We start from the raw sequence: 7,891 nt of genomic DNA on the forward strand, positions 1-7,891 counted from the left end.
GCAGGAGCAAAAAACCTCATCCAATATTGTGAATATGACAAAGAAAAAGTAAAGTGTTAGCAATAAAGGTGTAGTTATGTGAGTTTAAAATTAAGAAAAAGGCAGTGAACTTTGACTTCAATACCCATACGCAAAGAATGAAGCTGATGGAAGCAATCGGTGAGGGAGCTCCCATGCAATTCCCCTTCATTCCCCCAGAGTTTGCATACTGAGACAGTCACAGTGGAATGAACCATTTGCTAACACGTTTGGAAACAGCAGAGTACATTAGGGTAGACTGGCCTATTATATTTTGGTTTGATTGTTACTTTGCTCAGAAATGCAGTAAGGGAATTCATAATTTATATCAAGCAGAAGCTTTATATATGTTGTCACAGAGCGTAACATGCTATTGAATAGAGGAGTAACAATTTACATTCCTTTCTTAGAAGTGTAAGTAATTACATAGGAGACAATGTACAGAACAATCAGGTTCTTCCTTTCTTTCACTGAAGTTAGTCAACATGCTTTAATGAGTGGTTGGTTACAAGATAAGACCTTGATTTGCAACCACCTTGTCAAGTGAAAATCTCAGTGTGAACTGTGCCTACCAACCAATTCAGATGGGTCCAGCTGCTCATGTGTATAATGGCTTACATGATCATGTGAGGGATATGTTTTACAAATATGGTATGTATGTCTGTGCTGCCTTGTCAGCTGGCAAAACCTTGCCTCTTGGAAATTAGGAAGGGTCTCATTTTTAACAGTCTTTTCCTTAGCGTCAGTACTTCTTTGTCTCTTTCCTCTACCCAGCCACCAATTTCCACGAAACCTACAGGAAATGAAATATCGCATCTCTTAGCTCTTCGTCAAATGCAGCAAAAAATTGGCCCTCTCATTCAAAAGTATTCAGAGAGCAGTTGGCAGGGACATCAGTGCAACAGAAGTGGCATTGCATTACTGCTTATTCGTATTAGGTGAGGGGTGGAGGATTATATCACTAGCCCTCAAAATCATAGAAGAATCAAGTTTCTTTGGTATAAATCAGGCTTGTCCTTGACACTTGCCTTGACAAGAAAGTAGAGCAATATAAAAAGAGATGAATACCTACCCACCTGCCTCCTTCCCGCACTTCTTGGCACAGTGCTACATGGTTACCGCTGGCCTCCCTACCAACAACAACTCTCAGATTTCTGACACTCCGCTGCTTATTCTTTGTCCTCAGCCCTTGCCCACAGCTGCTTCTTGGAGAATAGCATAGCTAAAAGCTGGGCAGTGCAAATCTCACTTTTGCTGTCAAATCACGCTTTCTGTGCTGTTTTTGCTACTGCTGCTAAGAACTACCTTTCCCTCCTATTGATCAAAAAGCTTTTTGCTCTAAGGCTTACAAAAGAAGTAATGTACTAGATTTTTTTTAAGAGCTGCAAAGTCAGGAAGGAATTTCCTCTTCCTACAGTTGTTGCTTGGCAAGAGATGAAGAATGTTACAGCTTCTGGGAGTGCCAACAAAAGCTAGCTGAAGTCCAGCCAACCTGTCCTAGCTTGAAAGATCCATGGCTCAGACAGGGCAATCTCAATAGTCTGTAATACAGACCACAGGAGTGCCGCGGTTCATTCTTGTTTATACTGCAGCACAGCATTTTGGACATCAGTCTTTAGTGATGGAGAAGCATCATACAACACTGTGTGGTGAACTATTTCGAGCTGTGGAAAAGGAAGAGCTTTGTTTCTGGTCTGAACTTAATGAGGTTAAACTTCCAGATTATCATTCTTGTTGTACCTTTGCATGATTGATACTGAAAAGCCTTCTCTAGCAATGTCTGCTCCCTACATATTTATCTATATGCTACAATCAAGGTACTTCATGACCTCTCCTTTGATTAGCTTGAGCTCTCAGTGTGGTATCCTCATTGCACAATGCGTACCAGTCTCCTGTTACTTGCAGGCTACTCTGGGAGTCCTTTCTAATGTGTCTTAGTCATTACTTCAGTCCAGTGACTTTTCTTTACTGTCCTTTTTGAAACATTCATTCATTCAGGTTCACTTTGGATGCAGTGATTTGAACCAAGGATGAAGCAAAACATAACAGTCCTGGAAAATATGAAATGAATCTGCCATGTAGGTTGTGCAATCATGCAATACTACTGCCAGGCAGCAGGAGGAATAAAATAAGCCCTGCAAAGCCATGTATTCCTAGTTATTCAAAGCACAATGTAGAGGGGTTTTTGGAATGAGTTGGTTCCCTTCTTTCATTTCAATCTTTTTTTTTTATTTTAAAGGAAAGAGGAGAGTGTACCTGTGTATTTACCTTAGTGATGGTGTACAGTCTGTGGATACAAGGGAAACATGACTGATGTCAACATGTTTCTCTGTTTCAAGCCAAGTTGGCCATACTGCCTTATTCTAAAAGAGAGGGAACTGATTTCCACCCACTTACAGAAAATCTAATCTATTAACAGCGGATCAGATGAAAGGATCTGTTTTTCAGAGCCACGGTGCTTGCTAGAACATGCAGGGAAGGAAACGGACATAATTTGGCTACCAACAGCTCCCCAGCTGCATGGCCAGACCTGTAGAGCATGCAGCAAGCAGCACTAACATGGAGCAGGGCAGTTACAGCCCTTCTGGGTAAATCAGTGGTTGGCATATCTATGAACTCAGAATAAAAGCACATCATTCTGCACCCTACATCTGTGCTGGTGAATTTTCTCGGTTGTCTTCTTGAGACATGTTTCCATTACCCCAAAAGGTACCCTAAGGTACCACAAGAGCAACTCATATCATGAACAACATTACAGAAGAGAAGAGCTCAACGTATGTATTCTGCATGCTGTGTCTCAGGGGAGCCCTTTGCCTATCTGTACTGCTAATGCCTTTCAAGCAATGGTGCTAAACACCGTGCCAAAACTCTCAGGCTTGAACACATTTATATATTGTAAATTTACATGAAATAGTTTTTTAATTTCTGAAAACCTTGATCCCACAGTCATTATACCTTTGGAATTTGGAGGCTGCAGTTTATGTTTTTATTATTTTTCCTCCTCAAGGTAACACGGCGGATGAGAGACTATTCAGTTAACTTTTATATGCACAATTTAAATTTTGGAAAACATTCAACTGTCCCTTCTGCTGTCACTGACATATGTGAGATGTCTCGCTTAATGGCGAGGTCTTAATGGAAATGTTCATCACTGAATGGAGAGTAATTGCAAGGAAATCTTTGCATTTGAACCCCATGAATGAACCAGTGCCGTAATTCGATGGACAAACTGTCAGACAGAATAAAGACCTATCGCACATAATGGATTGGCAGCAACAGAATGGATTTTTATTGTGAAATGTTTGTGTGGTTAAATCAGAAATCACAAGAGAAGTTAAGGTAGTCTCAACAGAAATCTGTCAATGATAAATGCTTTTCGAGGCTGTGCACAGACACCGAAAATTCACTCAAATACATATATTTTTTTAAAGGCTGATCCTTTATTCTCTTTCTAAATTCTGAAACACATGTAAGCCCATCTAAAACTAACTTATATCTGCAGTTTTTATCAGTTAGTGTTTAGTGTTTTTTTTTTTTAAAAAAACAAGATCTTAATTAACTTGCATTCCTATGGATACTGCAGGTATTTTGGAATTTCTAATATAAATAAACAAAGCTTATGATTAGGAAGTTTTCTTATATTTTACAGTAAGTAGCACCCAATTTTCTTCCATTTCCCTCATCCCACCATCAGATTCCCAAAATGAAACATATGGTAAGAAGTACAAAGCAGTGAATTATTTCCCTCTACTTACTTACTGGTTCTTTGCCTGAGCAGCAAACCAGAATGAAAGGTTTTTTTATTAAATGAAGAAGACTATTGATCCTAGACTGCCAAATCACTATATTTTCTTTTCAGAAGCCATGGTGGAGCAGTAATGTAGACCATGGAAAAAAAAAAAAAAAAGGGAGAGGCAGAGTCCCTGTGGAAAGGAGACTGTGACATTCTGCTCTGGAATTCACTCAGAGTAATAATTTCATCAGTGCAGGAGTTCACTGTCCTCTGACAGCAGAACAGAGCCTGTTCCAGTGTGCCCTCAAAGTCAAGAGGAGGGAAGAAGGCTGGTAGAGAGAGGTAACACCTTCTCTTACACCAAGTAACACAGCTGAGGGAAAAAGATCCATCAAGCTTTCAGCAAAACCAAAGCCAACAAACCTGCAAGGAAGGGGAAGCATTCTTCCACGTGGATACTCTGCAGTCAGACTACGTAGGCCATCACACAAATTTCCTCTGAACAACTATTTTTTAATTTGTGCTTTTGGAAGGGGGGAAAGTGTGATAACCTGCTAACTTTGCTCCTGTCTATGCAAAGATCTCAAGATCTGGAGAAAGACTTCTTATGTCTGTAGGTTTGGTGGTGAAAGCAGGTAAAATGCAGCCTGTATCCCGCATGCTTCATAACATTCCAGTTACATTTCTACCTGTGACTGACATCTTTGTAAAGCTGAAATTAAATTTTTGTGTGTATCAACATTGAAAGTGTCCTTGGAAGGTCATCTAGTCCAACGCCCTCCTTAAACAGTGGATTTATTTGAGATGCTAAGCAGCCTATAACTATCCTACTTGTACTATACTGCATGGTGCAAGCACTTCAGACAAATCATACAGTGTGGTAACAGCTGCATACCTATCCTCTTCTGCTACCTAAAGAGCAGCTGCATCTGACCATGGTGAGTCAACAGAAAGATTTGAAGTCATTTTGCCAGCCTTGCACTTTCTTACCTACTAAAGGCAAATGGAGTCTTTCCCTTTCCCTTTTCCTTTCCCTCTCCCTCTCCCTCTCCCTCTCCCTCTCCCTTTTCCTTCTTCCTTTTTTCCTTCTTCCTTTCTCTTTCTCTTTCTCTTTCTCTTTCTCTTTCTCTTTCTCTTTCTCTTTCTCTTTCTCTTTCTCTTTCTCTTTCTCTTCTCCTTCTCTTTCTTTCTCCCACTTCCCCTTCCCCTTCCTCTTCCCGTTCCCCTTCCCCTCCCCCTCCCCCTTCCCCTTCTGAATGATGGCAGGACTGCTCTGTAGTTCAGCTCTGTACTTGATGTGATATAATCTAGATTGTCTTGGTGAGCATGTGGAGGCAGCTGAGCATTTCTGAAAATCCCCACAGATCAGACAATTATTTTACTGTATCCCAGAGCTGATTTTTCCCATGAGTCCTGAGGGGTTTGGGGCGCAACTAATAAGGAATTCTACTATTTACCCGAATGTTGATATCATGTACAAAAACACATTGTGTATACCGTTGTCTGCTGTACTGCCAGTGCAGCACAAATTTGGTTCTGCCGAAAGTCTTTGGTTCTACTGGAAGTCAGGAATTCTCAATTCCTTGTCCTGTAACTCTGTAACCTCTGGACCACATAAATGTTTCCAGAATCAGATTTAAGAAAAAAAAAAAAAGATATGTTTACTTTGTCAGAAGAGTTTATTTTAAAAGCATAGTCAAAGAAAATCCTAACAACTTTAAAAACTTTGGTGGAAGCAATGATACTCATTTCTCAATGCTGTCTTCTAAGTTCTAAAACTTTAAAAATTTTGGTTTCATGACTTTTCTGAGTGACTAGTGCCTAAGCAAATTTGAGTAATGAACCATTCTGATTGTTTGATAAAATAGGATATCGTGAAAGAAATTACCACACCCCCAAGAATGCTATACACAGGTTCACAAATAGTAAGCAACTTTATTGACCAAAGCTGAATAGAGGTAATCAGTTAATATTGGCTATTCTGGTAGCTCTGCATCAGTTTGTTGCAATCACATGGGGTTTTATATTTCATCTCCGTGATTAGTTGTGTTGGTTTTCCTTTATTTTTTCCTTTTTTTTTCTTCTTCTGTATTTCCATGAAGGGGTTAATCCAGGTAGAAACTAAGAAAAAAGCTGAAAGATCTCCTGCCTGTGGAAATGAAAGGAAGGAAGTGGGAAGGAAGTTCTTTGGACAAGCAAGTTTGCATAGAGCTGAAAGATGCTGGATTTTAAGAAAAAGTAGTAATTATTAGATTGCAGACCTTAATTTCCCTTGTTAAACTAAAGAGGTCTATGTGGATGGGGTTTACATTAAATGGAGTTCCTTCCAGGTCAAATGGAATGTCTGTAGAATGGCAGTAATGATTTCTAAGGTGTTGGTTTGATGGTCTCTCTGAAGTCATTGTTCTACTTTATTAATAGTTTCAAGATTTTTCTCAGCTTTATTATTTCTGTCTGAGAATGTAAAACTTCACACATGCACTAAAAGTTGAATGTATTTAATGATATTGAAGTGTTAATGGTATTTTTGATGAGTCTCTAGTTACAGGCATGTAGCATCCTTGAGGGTGTGGGATTAACTGTTATTTTTCTAGCTGAAACTGTATCTTAACTGCTGTTTTTCTAGCAGAAGCTGTACCTTAATCCTGACGAAAACAGAAACATCAAGAGGATTTGTTCTATGAATAAGAAGAGAGACAGCAAATCTGGGTTTTTAAGGTCTGTGGTTAATAAAACTTTACACTTCTGAGAAGTCTGTAAGTATCTAACATAAAAATATTTACTACATAGTAAAATTAAAAATGAATGTTTGCTACAGAAGTCATTAAAATGAGAGAGTCTGAAAGCTGAAGTTAGACTGATTTATGCAACTGCTGTAAAGTAGCGTCAGTATGCGGTAACTGCAGAAAGTAAAAACTGACTTAATTGATGCTTCTGGAGCAAAAGCTCTCAGGTATCTTGGTGATACTGCTACAGAATCACAGGGTGGCCAAGGTGGGATGACCTCTGGGTCAGTCTGCTTCAACTCCAGCTCTCGCAGGGCCATCAGAGCAGGGTGCCCAGGCCCACATCCAGGCAGCCTCTGGATATCTCCAAGGCTGAAGACTCCGCAACCTATCTGGACAACAGGCAACAGTACTGCTGCCTAGGGTTGTTCCTTCCCATGTGCAGGACTTTGCACTTCCCTTTGCTGAACTGTTAGAACAACTCAATCCTGGCAGTACTGGCTCCATGTCTGTTTTGCCTGTTGTTACTACTTTTAAGCTCATTCTTTCCTGAACTGTTTATGTAAGACTGCCAAGTAGCAATTTAGCTGCATTTATGCTGCGTGCACTTAAACTGGGTAATCCCTCTCCCTGGCCTGGCTGTGCTTCTGGTGGTACCGCCCAGGACGCTGCCTGGGCACACTGCTGGCTCCGAGCCTGCATCTAACCCTCCACCCTGCAGCGTCCCGCTCCGCTTGCGAGGTGCAGAAGGGCCTTTGCTTGGGCCTGGCGGGCGGGCGGTCGCCCGCACAAAACACCTCAGGGTTGTGAAGAAGCACTGAGAAAGGAACAATTCCCCACAGCGAATGCATATGTCAGCCTTATGCCAGCGCCTCGGCCACGCCCACCCGGACTGAGACCGCCCACTGCCGCTAGGCCCTCAGCCACCGCTTCCGCCCCGCGGCCCCGTCGCGTCACACCGCCCCGCCCCGCGCCCGAACCCAAAATGGCCGCCGACGAACCCCTTCCCAGATTGGGCACGGCGCCCGACTCCAAGATGGTCGTCAATGGAGGTTTGCCGAAGCCATCCTAGCGGGTCAATCCGAGAGCTGCGTTCCCATTGGCTGCGCCATGCTCCGCCTCGGCCGGCCTGCCGCTACCATTGGCTCTGCGGAGTATCAGGCTGGCTCTCATTGGCTACCGAGGTGTCGCTCCCGCTCTCTCTGCTCCGGGGCCCGGGGAACTATTTTCCATTCGGCGGAGGGGGGTCGGGGAGGGGGTTTCGGCGGTGGCACCGTGCTCGCCGAGCGGCAGGCGGCGGAGGATGCTGCGGCCGTTGGGGCCGCCGGGACGGCGCTGAGGCGTCGCTGTCCGCGCTGCGGCGTCAGCGGTAGGTGCCTCGGGCCGGGCTCGGCGGCCGGGACCTGCGCCGTTC

At 42.8% G+C, this 7,891-nt stretch overlaps 1 protein-coding gene and 2 long non-coding RNA genes across 5 annotated transcripts in view; 2 read left to right on the top strand and 1 right to left on the bottom strand.

Moving 5' to 3' along the window:
• The window catches only part of LOC110395929, a 38,431-nt gene extending 30,972 nt beyond the window's left edge, over window positions 1–7,459 (top strand). The window contains exon 4 of one of the 2 annotated variants that reach the window (XR_002436690.1): window positions 6,378–7,459. This is a non-coding gene — a long non-coding RNA (uncharacterized LOC110395929). The remainder of the gene's footprint in view (window positions 1–6,377) is intronic. The other variant, XR_002436691.1, reaches the window with a different exon arrangement.
• On the bottom strand, window positions 5,667–7,613 carry LOC110395930. Its single transcript, XR_002436692.1, has 2 exons — window positions 7,479–7,613; window positions 5,667–5,900 (listed from the first exon to the last, which is right to left on the bottom strand). It is a non-coding gene; the product is annotated as an uncharacterized LOC110395930 (long non-coding RNA).
• Window positions 7,702–7,891, top strand: part of SOCS5 (suppressor of cytokine signaling 5) — a 32,414-nt gene continuing 32,224 nt past the window's right edge. Inside the window, exon 1 of one of the 2 annotated variants that reach the window (XM_021391009.1) lies at window positions 7,702–7,846. The gene's annotated coding sequence lies outside the window, so the exon portion shown is untranslated. The remainder of the gene's footprint in view (window positions 7,847–7,891) is intronic. The other variant, XM_021391010.1, reaches the window with a different exon arrangement.

The sequence above is a fragment of the Numida meleagris genome, chromosome 3, assembly GCF_002078875.1.
Source record: "Numida meleagris isolate 19003 breed g44 Domestic line chromosome 3, NumMel1.0, whole genome shotgun sequence".
Lineage (NCBI taxonomy): Eukaryota > Metazoa > Chordata > Aves > Galliformes > Numididae > Numida > Numida meleagris.